Source organism: Vombatus ursinus, unplaced genomic scaffold (genome assembly GCF_900497805.2).
Source record: "Vombatus ursinus unplaced genomic scaffold, bare-nosed wombat genome assembly UNPS02010193.1, whole genome shotgun sequence".
Lineage (NCBI taxonomy): Eukaryota > Metazoa > Chordata > Mammalia > Diprotodontia > Vombatidae > Vombatus > Vombatus ursinus.
In genome coordinates, this window is record NW_020949971.1 from 1,879,790 (window position 1) to 1,894,229 (window position 14,440).

The following is a 14,440-nucleotide window of genomic DNA, read 5'->3' on the forward strand; positions in this document are numbered from 1 at the left end:
AATATTTATTTGCTGACTGAACCAGTTACAGATCTAGGAAGGCCGAGGTTAGGTTAGCTGTCTCCTTCCTGCCCTGAGGAAGTCCACCTAAGACACACAAAAGGGATAATGGGCTACCCACCTTCACATGAGTACTTCGGAGTAGTGAAGGCCCAAGTGAATCAGGAGAGGTCTAAAGAGCCCTACAGGGAGGGCCAACAGTAATTCAGAGCCTTTGGAGCTCTGAAGCCCCTTCCGAGGCTACCGGTTCCTTTCTTTTCCTCTATCTGTAGGGACAGCATCACTGTTGGGGGCCGAGAGTGGGTGCTTCTTCTCCAGCTCACAAAATCTTGGGTGGAGAGGCAAATGTTCTGGGCCCTAAACCCCACGGGCTCCTCAGCTCCCCAGAGAAGGAGGAGGTGGGGAATGTATAGGCCCCTGTTAACTTAAGAGGGGAAGGTTGAGACATCTCAGCAAAGTCAGATCGTGCATTGTTGAAATCTTGAGATGGCTCAAGATTTGTGAGAGTCCCTGCCTGGGGAAAGGAGGGAAGATTGCAGTTTCAGTCTGGCCTCCCTTTCTTTTCAGTCCCTGCCTAACCCTGAGAGATCAAACGGGTTGGCTGGCCCGCTCAGCTTTCTTTGCAGGGAGGAGGGGTGCTAATTAATTGGCAGGTGCTTGGCAGCCTGTAAGGCTACACCTTTTCATCAGGGCAGCCCTAAATCCTGCCCCCTACGCAACCAAGTTGTAAAAAGAGCCCCTAGAGAAATGGAAAACGCAACAGCAAGTGCCTGTTGCTGGTTAAACCCAGGCCCCAGAGACCTAAGTCACCTTAGGAAAGGATGCTGGGAGCCTAACTTGGGAGGTCAGAACAGAGAGATGCTAGGTGGGACCCCCAAATCCACCAGAATCACCCTTTCAAAGCACATCTGTGTAAACAGTATCACATCAGTGTAAAACATTGAGGGGGGCGGGGGGAGCCAGTCTTTGAACCAAATCTTCTTAATTGCAGAGTTAAATCAAAGAAAGTTAGATCAAAGTTGAGTAATCCTTAAAGCGGCTATCTGGAGTAGCCAAGGCTCTTGGATCCCTGAAAGGAGAGACCCTGAGAACTGGAAAGTGTGAGGTGCACCTTCCCAAACGGAATCATTTCCAGGTCAAACTAGGGCCTCACAGGAATAGTCCCATTATCGCCATCTCCAGATCGGAGGTAGAGGAGCTGGGCTACAATAAGTGGGAGACCTTGAGCTCAGGTGGGAATGCTCTCCCTTCCAACCTCTGACCCTGAGGCTTCCTTCAGGACTCAGCTACCCTTCTCCCGGAGGCCTTTCCAGGTGCCGCAGCTACCCTCAGCTAGCTCTCTGCCTCCTCTCTATTTATCCTCAATGTTCAGACAGATCCCTTCTCTCCTTAGCCTGGAAGCTCCCTGAGGACAGGGATTGGTTTTGCTTTTCCTTTGTACTAGTTACGTGCCCCGAACCTAGTGAGCTTTCAATAATAGCTTGTGGATTGCATGCTGCCTTTCCAACACCTCTGGCTAAACCTCTGGGGGTGTAGTCCCCAACTCTGCTCAAATGCAGCTCCCTCCCCGTATGCTCAGTTCTGGGGTGTCCATCCAAAAACATTGATTTGGCTCTTCTTATGTGCTAGGCACTAAGGATTGGGAGACAACGATGAAAACAATTCTTCCAGTAGCTGCAGCCTAGTGGGGGTTTGTGTGCAAGGATTTTCATGGAACTGGGGAGGCATCACACACACACACACACACAAATCATACATGCAGGCACCCAAGGGCAACACCAGCTGGAATCATGGTGAGCCAGGAGGTTAGGGAGCAGCCCTGGGCCAGTTTGACTTAACTTTGCCCCAAGGTGGATTGAGCTGGGATCCAGCTGTGGACCTTCGAGGCAAGGAAGATGGAGAATCGGCTCAAAGACTATGGGAGCTCCTAAAACATACATACTCCAACTTCCTTGCCTGAGGCTTCTTCCTTCTTGAACAGCATTCCCCTGGGAATGTTTGAGTATATTTTCATAAAATGGATTGTTTAAGCCCAGAGGTTCTGAATGACCCACAGCACCAAGTACAAAACTGAGATCTGCTCGGGGGGGTGACATATAGATATACATAGTGATGGGCGGATAGGGGGAGGAAGGGCAGGTAAGGCCTCCAATAGAAAGTGGTGCTTGAGCTGAGCCTTGGAAAAAAAAAACTAGGGTTTCTGAAAGATGGAGGTGAAAAAGAAGGGCAACCCAGGAGTGGGGCACAGCCAATAAGAAGGCACAGAGATGGGACATGGTAGTGCATGAGGGACAGCAAGAAGACCAGTTTGGGTGGATGGCTGTGTGCAATAAGTCTGCAAAGACATGAAGGGCCCAGGTTGTGAAGGACTTTAAATGGCAAACGGAGGAATTTTTCATTTGATCCTGGAGGTAATAGGGAGTCACTGGAGTTTACTGACTAAGGGAGTGACTAGACCAAATTGGTGCTCTGGGAAGATTGGTTGGGCTACTCCATGAAAGGTGGATTGGAGAGGGCTGAAGCAGGGAGATCCAGGAAGAGGTGCCTGGAACAGTGAAAGAAGATAAGGGCCTCCCTCAACCAGAGAAGAGGTTGGAGATGGATGGGAGGTGTCATGGAGGTCAAAATGACAAAATTTGGCAACTGAGTGAATTTGCACATAGAGGGAGTGTGAGGGGTCAAGAATGATGGAAGGTTGGGATTTGAAAAATGGTAGTGCTCTTGACAGACACATAGAAGTTTGGAGAAGGAAGGGGTTTAGTGGGGGGGGATGAGTTCCTTGTTAGATATAATGAATGTGAGCTGACTAGGGGGCATCTGGTGGCAGCTGATGATGAGAGACTGCTATTCAGGAGAGACACAGGGCTGGGTGCGGAGCTCTGAGAGTCATTTCCATAGAGGTGATCACAGAACCCACAGGAACTGAGGAAGCGACTACCAGAGGAAGAAGGCCCAGGAGACAGCCTGGGGTGGGGTACATCCCCCGCTTAGGGCTTGTGCTGTGGAGGATGATTCAGCAAAGAAGACTGAGGAAGAGTGGCCAGACAGGCAAGATGAAAACCAAGAGACAGCAGTGTCTGACAAAGCTGAGGGGAGCAAGCATGGGGTGGAGGGTTGTTATGCCAAGCATTAGCTGATTGCACAAGAACTTCCTGGAAAGTAGGCAGAAGCTATATGGACCCTCCCTCATATTTTGCTCCAGCAATGGAGATAGGAATGATGTTTAACAATATTCTTGAGGCCCAAAGATGAAAGGACAATAGAGTGTGACCATACAGAATGTCATTGTATTCTCCCCCCAACCCTGATACATGGACAGAAGAAGTATGATTATTCAAAACTTATAGATGATGAAGAAAGATGACTTATCCTAGTAGGGGAGTGCTGAGTTCGAGTCTTGCTGCCTCTAAAATTCCCTGGCTATATAACCATGGACTTTTCTACTAAGTTATTGCTTGGTTGCAATTAGTGGGGCTCTGGAGGGCTCACACCAGCCAGATCAGATAGCATAATTGCCCAGGGTCACAGACAGAGGTGTGATGGTGTTTAATAACCAACTCTCAAAAATGAAGGAGTGGGAGGGTAGGACATACTTTTAAGAAAAATATGCATCATTAATATTTTTCCATCACTTCCTTAAATCCTTAAAGGTAAGACAATCAACAGAACAACCTTTGTTTATAGGGATCATTGGCTTCAGAGGTGTAAATGCTCACATTTAACAGTTGAACATTTAACAATCAGCTCTAAAGAGCCTGTTTGAGCTGGATCCAGAACACCCCTCCTTAAAGGCCTGGGAAGAGGTAGTGTTGGTGCCAGGTCTTCTGACTCCTCTTGGTAATGGCATTTTTGGACTAAAAGTTAGAGGAAGTGGCAGCTAGATGGCGCAGTGGATAGAGCACCAGCCCTAGAGTCAGGAAAACCTGAGTTCAAATCTGGCCTCAGACACTTATTAGCTGTGTGACCCTGGATAAGTCACTTATCCCCAATTGCCTTTAAAAAAAAAAGGTCAGAGGAGCTGGGTTCTGGTTGTGGTTCCTACAATTTCTAACCACGGCCCATGGGTAAGTCTCTGCTGTCCTCTGAGCCCATTTCCTACTCAATGAGGTAGAAAAGAAAAATGGAAGCTGAGGTCAACCCAAAGGTCAATGAAGACAATGGCATATGGTGGTCAGGAGCAGGCTGCCACCCATTATAACCAAGGAGTTGCCAAGGAGAGGTTGTATCAAGGCTGTCATCAAAAAGCAAAGCTTCAAAATGACAGTCAGGCTAGGCCCACAGAGAAAAGGTTGGGGATAACCACTGGGCCATCCAGCCCATGGAAAAGAATGGGAGGAAGGGGAGGCCCCCAGAAGCAATGGGGTTCCCACCTACCATCTGTGGACAGTCACGGGCAGGAGAGGTACATCAACAGAAACAGGCCCAGATGGGGGCCCACCAGAAAGAATGCCCAGATCAATGAGTCCACCAAGCAGCTAGAGTAACCTGGTATAAACACCCAATGTCTGACCACCTCCCACCTCCCACCTCTTCAGTGGGAATGAAATGAGAGAAAATCCTCGGGAAAGCTCTGACTGCCAGCCCTGAATCGAGTGGTGTGAGGTGAGTTCTGGCTTTCCAATCGACCTGTACACAGTGGTTCAAAATGCGAAATAAACTTTTTCCGCCCTGCCTGGTGCTCCATCCCCTTTCACAGAGGACGAGAATAAAAACCAAAAGATAAGGGTTCCCTTGTTTGCCCTAGTCATGTGACAGGAAAAGATAACACCAAAGGTTTGGGGTGGATTTTTTTTTTTTGCACATTCTGTGATGATATCATGGGAAGTTAAATAATTTTGAAGAGGGTTTTACAAAAGTGTGTTATTCAGCTGTTGAGCACACACTGCAATCTAATCAGCTTCAGCTGCACTTCCTAGAGACCAGGCTGGGCCATGGTGTTGTACAAATACTCAGGACGATTTCCATTTCCACAAAAAGTCCTTCACGGCATTTGCAGACGACCTCTGGGCTTAGGGGTCCTTAGGGATCAGCCCAGTGGGAGCGGGGCCAATGAAAGAACTGGCCTGGTGGGCTGCTGGGCACCTGAGCTTCCCTGGACAGCTCACAAAAAGCCTTCCCCCCAAAGGCAGGCCCTGAGAGGTTCAACAGAATGTTTTAATTGTGTTCAAAATAAGCACAATTCAAACACTTGTATGTCAAGCCATTGAGGCAGAATGAATTCTCAAGTTCTATAAACTTCTGGTGATGCCATATTAAAGGTTTCTGAAGTCTTACAAAAATCTAATTCACTCCCCTCCCCAGCTTCTACACCCCCACACCATACACACATGTGACCTTTTCTATGAACGCCTGAGAAAGGAGATCTGAACTGAGGAAAAGGCTCCCAAAGCCATAATAAAAGCTGGTAATGACATCACTCCTTAAGGTCAACAAAGCGCCTTCCACCATCTCATCCGATGTTCCCCACAACCCAAGGAGGTACATGATGAAGGTACCATTCTCCCTGTTTTACAAATGGAGAACCAGGGGTTCAGGTCACACTGCTAAGTCAATGACTGACGGGATTTGAGCCCAGGTGGTCCTGACTGCCAGTTCACCTCTCCAGCCATCCTCCCCCCTAGATAGCTCTCGATGCCCTTAATGACACTGAGTCCACAGGCCCAGATCTTGACCATTACGGCTAGGGAAGGGGTACGAGGTGACCGGTCTGTGCTTGAGTAGTCCACCTGGTTCTAATTTCTTCCTAGCGTTGGTCTTCGACTCAGCATATTTAGACAGTGGAGTTTGAAAAATGACTGCAGGTAGGTTTTATTAATTACATTCATTGTTGCCTTGTCAGATGACCTAAGACCATAGATAAGGCACTCCTGTATCTTTCAATCCTTGATTTTGAGAGTGAGAAATACTACTTTAAAAGCCTGTGGTCTGAGCCCTTTGGGGAGATGCTGCTAAGCTGGCCCTGTTTTTACTACCGTACCCAGAAAGGTCCATAATTAATCTTCAGAAAACTGTTCTCCGAGGGTAGAGCATCACCATGAAAACCTTTGATCTCTTTAGTTGTCAAACACTATAAAAGCTATCCTACTGAACAAGAAAGAGCTAGGCATCATGTTTTGTTGTTTGTCCTTCATCCTGGAAAAGGACCATGACATCAAGGAGGTGATGCCATGACACTGGATTTAGGTGAGGGAGGGCTGTGCAAAGTCACCAGCCTCACTTCCTCCTCTAGAGTCATCTGGATCCAATGGTAAGATATAGATCAGGACAACTGGAGATGGCCCCCAGTATCATGTTTTAGGAAGTCATGGAGGGTAAAGGGGGCAGGAAGGAACAAAAATTGGACTTGGAATGGGGGAGAGTGGGGTCGATCCTGGCTGTGTCACAAGTGTGAATTAAGGCCAATCAATTCTCCTCTGTAGGACTCAGTTTCCTCAACTTTAAAATAATAGGGTTGACTAGATGGCAGTTCCCTTTCAACTCTGATCTTCCTACAGTCATATCCCCAAAAGCCTGAAGAGATTGAAATCTGACTGTCACAGTAAGAGGGCATTAAGCCCATTTTCCTTTTAAATGGAGGTCTTTCATGGAAACCATACTCTTAGGAGAGTCCAAAGTCCAATTTGACCATTTGTCCCCCATAGCTACTGGCCTGTGATTAATGTGAATTTTGATAAGGGGCTATAGGACGGCCCCTAACACACAGAACCCCAGAAGAACAGTGGCCTAGAGACTCACAGGAAAGGACCTTGAAGTTCATCCAATCCAAACCATTTAAAAAATTAAGAAACTGAGGCTCAGGCGCCTTGAATTCCCCATGGTGACACAGCTAGTTAGTAGCAGAGCTAGGAGAACTCAGGCCTCTAAGCCCCCAGGCCTATCATTCTTTCCACTGTATCACCCTGCCTTCCCTGTCCACACAGAAAAATAGCCAGGATGACCTGTGAACTTGGTCAAGGGGCCAAGATGAATGAGGCTCCTCCACCATCTTGACTCTGAGTTTTGTTGGGGTGGAAAGGGAGATCTCCATAAATGAGCTACCTTCTCTGTACTACACCATTTTCCAGGATTCAGGCCTTTTGCCTGTGAAGGTTCCATGGGGAAGGAAAGGGCTGCTACCAGTGGGGCTGGCCCCTTGAAGAATCTACCTGTGCTCTTTCCCTCCCCGAACCATCCTGCACTCCCAGAAGCCATGCTGTGCAATCTTCTGTGCTGAATCTGAATACTGGTATGCATCCAAGAGCACTGAGCAGTGAGGTGGAAGGCCCAGAGAACTGACTAGATGGGACAGATTTGCTTACTAATTTTTATTTAGAGGCAGCTAGATGGCACAGTGGATAGAGCACCAGCCCCAGAGTCAGTACGACCTGAATTCAGATCCAGCCCCAGACACTTGACACTACTAGTTGTGTGACCCTGGGCAAGTCACTTAACCCCAACTGCCTTGTCAAAAAAAATTATAGACATTATTTTATATCACTTTCATTTCTGAATCAATCCCCCTCCACCCTAGAGAGCCACTTCTTGTAACAAGAGTTAAAAAAAAAAGAAAAGAAAAGGCAGTCCAATAAAACTAACCAATCCATCCAATGGGTCTGTTGGCATACACAGGATTCCATAGCCAGGGTCACCAACCCCTCCAGGGAAGGGAGAAGGGAAGTACGTTTCCTCATCTCTTCTTCAGGGTTAACTGTGGTCATTCCATCCAGCTTTCATTTCCTCTTTGCACTGTTTTCATCTTGTATGATTTTATTTCACTCAATATCAGTTCATAGGTCACGCCATCCATCGAAGAATGCCTCCTATTTTTTGTTTCTTACAACACAGCGACTTTCTATTATATTCACAGACCGTGACCTGTGCAGCCATTCTCTATTTCAAAAGGGATGCTACAAATATTTGGGAGGTGATGGAGCAGGGAACCTTTCTGTCTTGGGGAAGGGGTGGAGGTGGGGGGGGGCAGGGAGCCTTTCTGTCTTGGGGGAGGAGTAGATGTGGGGGGGCAGGGAGCCTTTCTGTCTGGGGTGGAGGTGGGGGGGCAGGGAGCCTTTTTTCTTGGAGAAGGGTTAGAAGTGGGGGGGCCCAGGGAGCCTTCCTATCTTGGCCCACCTTGGAGGGGTCAGGCCATTATATTGCCTGTTTGTGCCCCTCCTGGTCACTTCAAGCTCAGCTTTGGCTTATCTAAGGTTTCCCAATAAGGGATTATCAGGGTCTCTTCTCAAACATACCCAGTGTACAACGTAGATCATGTTTAGGATTGCTAGTCACTTACTCTACCTCAAAGTCAAGCTTAAAACTTTACAGATTCATCAGTGCATATCAACAAATAAATTATTTTCACTTCACTTCATACTTAAAAAAACTCAGTGTCCCTATCTCATGGAGATTCCAGGCTTGTGCTACTCCTGGTGGCCTTCTTCCAGAAGCATTATCCTGCCACCAATTAGCACCAAGGTCCCTAAGAATTAAAGCAAAGCAAAGCAAAGCAAAGAAAAGAAAAGAAAAGAAAAGAAAAGAAACTAAGCATGAGACTTACATATGAAAAACTCAACAGTTGTAGGAGGGAAACTGCACAGAAAAACACCACCAGATTTTTGTGGAGGACAGAATGGACAGATCCTCAGCCTGCCCATAAGGGCAGGGCTTCAGATCCAAAGTCTAGATATAATTATAATCCCCAAGTTAAGTCCTGCCGTGGCCATCGACCTTGACAAATCCACTTCTTAGGGTCACTGTTCAGCTACCTATGCTCAAGGAAAGAGGTGGTGCTGGATATTGGGGTCCAATCTAAGGTTCACCTAAGTTGGCATATGTACTATCTGACATGCATACGGTTGCCTTAGCTTCACCCTCCCCACCCACCCCATGGAAAGTCCAAAGGAGAGCTCAAAGTTCAGTAAATATGTTCAGAATAAAAGAAGATGGTGAGAACAGAAGTTTTCTTTCCCATTAAAGTCCTCCGAATGGAAGACTCTGGCAGTTCTTTGGTCAATTATCTTCAACATAGCCCCCCCCCCCATCACAGGAGGGAGGGGGCACAGAAGAGTTCACCAGAAGCCTCTGGTTGATCTTGCTTTTTATCTAGCTCCACACCCCTCAAGAGGTCAGAGTGAAGACCTATCCCCAGGCACGCTCCATGGGACAGCTTACTGGTACATTAGCCTAACTGCCAAATGTTTTCCAGAATGGCTGGATGAATTCACAGTTTCATCAACAGCCTGTTAATGGGCCTGTCTTCTCCCAGCCCCACCAACACAGGCTATTCAGAGGAGAGAATTCTTATCTCTGTGTCTGATAAAGATTGACTGTCACCTGTCCAGATAGAAAGGACAAAAGAATTCATGGGAATATCTTTGTTGAAATACTTGCACAGGCACACCAATGCACTCTGAGTAATAATAAAAAAAAAAAACCCCAGCAAACAAGTGAAGATGCAACAAAACAGAGAATGAAACATATCCCCCCTTCCCTCCTTCCTTTTCTCCCCCTTTCTGTCCATATGGGGAAATCATACCTTTAAAGGAATATAAATTTTGATCATTGAAGCTTCATGAGATATCTTGGCATTTGGGGGCAAACTTTTTATTTTATTTTATTTTCTTCCCTATTTATTCATTCTATCATTTTAAAAACTGGGACAATTAACTCTTTTGTCCCATGTAGTTTCATTTATGATTTCTTGAAATTGTTCCAGCCCAAGCCTCACTTGGTCATTGTTTGAGTTTTAATGACTCAAGGTGAGTGTAAATAGCAATTATTTCTGTTCTGTCGAGAAACCCTTAGGATGTTCCCCTCCCCCGTTTGATTTATTTATTTATTTTTGGAGCAGGCTAACTAAACCAACTTTTGCCTCATTTCTTAACTAGCCTTAAATCACTGAATGGGTGTTGCCTTGGACAAACTGAGACCTGGAAAAGACCTTCCTTAAAAAGGCCAAGGTCCTCCACTGCATCTGGGTTCATCTCCAGTCTTCCTGACCTATGTCTTGCCACCGGACTCAGATGACTCTGGAGGAGAGAATGAGGCTGGTGACTTTGCACAGCCCTGCCTCACTTAAATCCAATTCACTTGAAAGACAACACATCACCCTCCTGATGTCATTGGTCCTCTTCAAGAACAAAGGACAACAACAAAACAACGATGCACTGTGAGTAATTTAAAAAAAAAATGAAGATGCAACAAAACAGAGAATGAAACACTCCTACCTCCCAGCAGACAAGTAGAGGACTAGGAGGGCTGAATTGGGAGACCAGCTTTCTGTAACAGATAGTTTTGTTTAACTGGGCTCGTCTTGGTCCCAAGGGATAGCGCCATCTGGAGGAGGGCTGGGAAATGACAATGTGAAGACAAAAGGCATCAGTAAAATGGATTTTTTTAAAAGAAGTTATATAAGATTTTATATTATCACAAAGTCTAGAATTTGACGGGAATTAGGGTCATTGAGGCTGGCTGCCTTATTTTACAGAAGAAGAAACTGAGGCTCAGAAAGGAACTTGCTCAAATTTTACCAAGGGTAAGAGTCAGAGTCAGGATTTGAATTCAAGTCTTCTACCTGCCAATTCCTTGTTCTTTCCATGCTGCCTTTTCACGCAGCATCAGTGAACTTCAGAGTTCACTGATCCAGTCTACTGATTCGCAATTTTTGTTGTTGCTGTGGTTGTTTTTTAGAGCACAGCATTCCTTTTGTGTGCTGACAGTTCAGTTGGCAGCCCTACCGGGATAGTCCAGAGAATTGTACGTGCACAAAGGTAAGCTTTATAGAATTGTCAGGAAATCTGCAATTGTCATTGTCTTTCAATTTTCAGCTCATCTAGACAGCTTGGGGTCTACTAGTATACCAAAGCATACCCTTCAGAAACCACCGGTGTAGCCCAATGCCCTCATCTTGCAAAGGATGGAGACTGAGAGAGGAAATTATATGCCCAAGATCTTACAGCTAGTAAGAATCAAACCCAGATCTGATGCCAAATTCAGGACTCTTGGACATTCTTTCCATTTCTATAGTCCTTCATTTATCCAACCCCATTTGTTAGTTTTCAGCATGATACATTTCTCATTTTTCTATTTGGGCCAGATTCACTCAGATTAAGATATTTTAATGTCCTGGAGGGCTCATTTTTGAAGTTATAGAAGTATCTGTCCTTGTAGACAACAGAAGCCATTGGAGATGCTATGCCCTTTCAAGAGTAAGCCAATGTCCTTTCTCAAAGCAAAGTCCCTGGATGCCAACCAGTGGATAGATGAACATTCTGCTTCCATCATTCAGAGCTGATGCCCTTTCTCATCCAGTCAACCACTAGGGGACACTGTCATTCATTACATATGTTATCCAGTGGAGAAAGGACAGGATGGGAGAGGGGAAGGCTGCTCATATATATATGAGCATATATATATATATATGCATATATATATATACACATATATATACTGCTCATCTTTATATTCTTAGAAAGATTGCTTTTATATGCAAATACACTCACATACACACACAAACATATACACTCCAAATGCTTCTTATTAAGTCATATACCAAAAAAGAAAAAAGTAAATCAGAAAGATAAAAATGTTCATGAGCTTAATGTTAAAAAAAAATGAGTGCCATTAGAATTTGAACTCCTTGAGGGAAAAGATGATGTTTTTGCTTTTCTTTGTACCTCTGTATCTCTAACACTTGACACATAATATAATTCATATAATATAATATGTAATTATATATAATAATAATTCAGTTGTTTTGGTCATGTTTTCTCTTCGTGATCCCATTTGGGATTTTCTTGGCAAAGACATTGGAGTGGTTTGCCATTTCCTTCTCCAGCTCATTTTACAGATGAGGAAACTAAGGCAAACAGGGTTAAGTGACTTGCTCAGGATCACACAGCTATTGAGTGTCTGAGGCCAGATTTGATCACATGAAGATGGGTCTTCCTGATTCCAAGCCCAGTGCTCCAGCCACTGCACCACCTAGCTACCCAAGTGGCACATAACAAGTGCTCAATAAAATATCTATGGACTGACTAACGAGCAGCTACCAGAAGGTCGTGGAAATGTGGGTGCTAATATTTAGAGACAGCATCCTATTTCTTTGCCCGCAACCTGTCTAGTCCTCCCTGACAATGGAATGGTGCATACATTTTCAAGACAAGTTGCCCTGTGTAAGCAGAGGAAGGCTGAGGAGCAGGGTTTCCTGAGAAACTCTGTATCCTCAGTGGGCACTCCACTGAAACTGAGGAGGGCCCTGCTTGGGAGAGTCTTATCACTTCTACAGCCTTGGCTTCAAAATATCTCCCCAAGGACTGGATCGTGAGCAGTGATTGAGTTGGGGGCAAAGGGCACTTAATCTGCAGTTAGAAGATCTGGATTCAAATCCTACTTCCAATGCTTCTACCTATGTGATCCTGGTCCTCAGTTTCCTCATCTGTAAAATGAGGGGTTTAGAATAGGTGACCCTAGAGGGACCAGGGACTTGTCCAGGTTCACAGCAGCTATGTACAAGTATCTCAGACAGGGTTTGAACTCAGATCTTCCTGACTCTAAGACCATTGCCACATCCTCTATACCACCCAGCTGCTTCTCCTCTAGGTTTGCATCTCAGATCCGCCACTTCCTAATATGAGACCTTGAGCCAGTCATTTCCTGACTCTGAGCCTAAGCTGCCTCATCTGTACAGTGGGGACAGGCACACCTGATCTCCCTATCTGGAGAGGCAGAGGTGAGGATGACAAGGAGACAATGTGCGCAAGGGGAATCATTCCTCAGTACCTTCCACGACAACCCTTTTTCAAGATGGCGCCTTGGCATCAGCATTCAGACTCTAGGCTCTGGACATCTGTGCACACTGTACAAGTTCCTGCAAAACTGAGAAAGTTTCCAATCAGGCTGGCAATACATTTTGTGTCTGGGGTCCCAGGACCTGCCTAGCTGTGTAGAGTAGAAGGCTCACCGCCACCTAGTGGCTCGCCAGGGAAGGACCCATGAATCTATCTTCTGGCAAGGCGTGGGACTGCCTTTGTAGATGGAGAAATCCTAGACCTCTGGAATAAGCACAGCACTTGTTAAGGTTTTTCAAAGCGCTTTACCTGCACGACCTCATTTGAAACTCATCTCAGTCCTCTGATGGAGTTACCACTAGTATTCCCATCCCCATTTTACACGGGAGGAAACTGAGGTTCAGAGAGGGCTGAGATCTGAACCCAGGTCTTCCTGACTCCACTCCCAGCACTCTTTCTACTACACCATGCCGTACTGAAGTATTATTCCATCAGTGCCTCAGGTCATCATGATTTTATCTCCTTGGCTCACGATTGATGAAATGATTGCAGATTTCCCTTGAATTCTCCAGCTAGAGAAATCATAAGGGAGAGGGTCAGACTCTGACGAGAACTGTCCCAGAAGCTCATTAATTATCTGAAAGGAATATATTTTACTGGCAAAACTTGTTTCCCCTCAGAGCATGTTGAAGAGCTAGAGGACAGGAAGCCTGTGCTGAGGTCACCAGTGTATGTTGCCCCACATCCCTGAATCACGCTCCCAGGCTCATCGGATGAAAAGCTCAGATGGACTCGGGCAACATAGAAGTCAATCTCTCCTTTTCTGAGGGGGAAACTGAGGCCCAGAGAAGGAAAGCGATTTGGTCAAAGTCACCCAGAGCAGAAACAGGTTTATAAATGTCTATGGCGCATTTACTTAATGGTGTTTCACAGTCTCAGGTGGCAGACGTGGCAGTAAAGAGAAAAAAAAGATGAGAAAAAGGAGCGCGATTGGGCCAAGTGACATGGAGGTGATCCATGCAGAAGTTGAGGGATTGCTAACAAGGTTTCTTGAGGAGGAAGACGTTAAAGGCGTGAGGGGAGGTCGCAGACTTGGCTGATACTCTGTAAAAAGGCACTCCAGAGCCCATCGCCAGCCACCACTGACGCGTCGGTTCTCCCATTCACACCAAATCCTGATGAGTGGAAGGCTGCCTCCTCCATGACGGTTTCAGTAGGCTCCGCCAGGGGGTCCCACCTTTACCCTTTCACCATTCACTGAGAGAAGGCCAGGATGAGTCATTGCACGTGTCTGCAGGACGCCACAAAGGCGTCCGATTCTGTAGGCAAGGGAGAAGAAGCCCAAGACCGACCCAGTATGCGGTCTGGCGAGGCGGGAGGGCCGGGGCTGCCCGCCTCCTTCTCCCCGAGCACGGGGGGCCCCACGGCCTTGCAGGACTGCTTCGGGCGGTGCAGGGTGGAGGCGAAAGGGAGACGGGCTGGGGGGGGTCCCGGGAAAGTCTCTTTTGGGTTTTCCTGTTGTAAGTATCGATCTTCTGGGAAGACCGACAAGCGTCCCGGCTGTTGTGTGTTGGCGAACAGCACTCGTGCCTCTGGCGATCTCAGCATCTGGGCGCTGCCCTGGCCCTGTCTACACTGCATACAGCAGGCGCCTCTCTATTGCTGCCTTGCGCAGA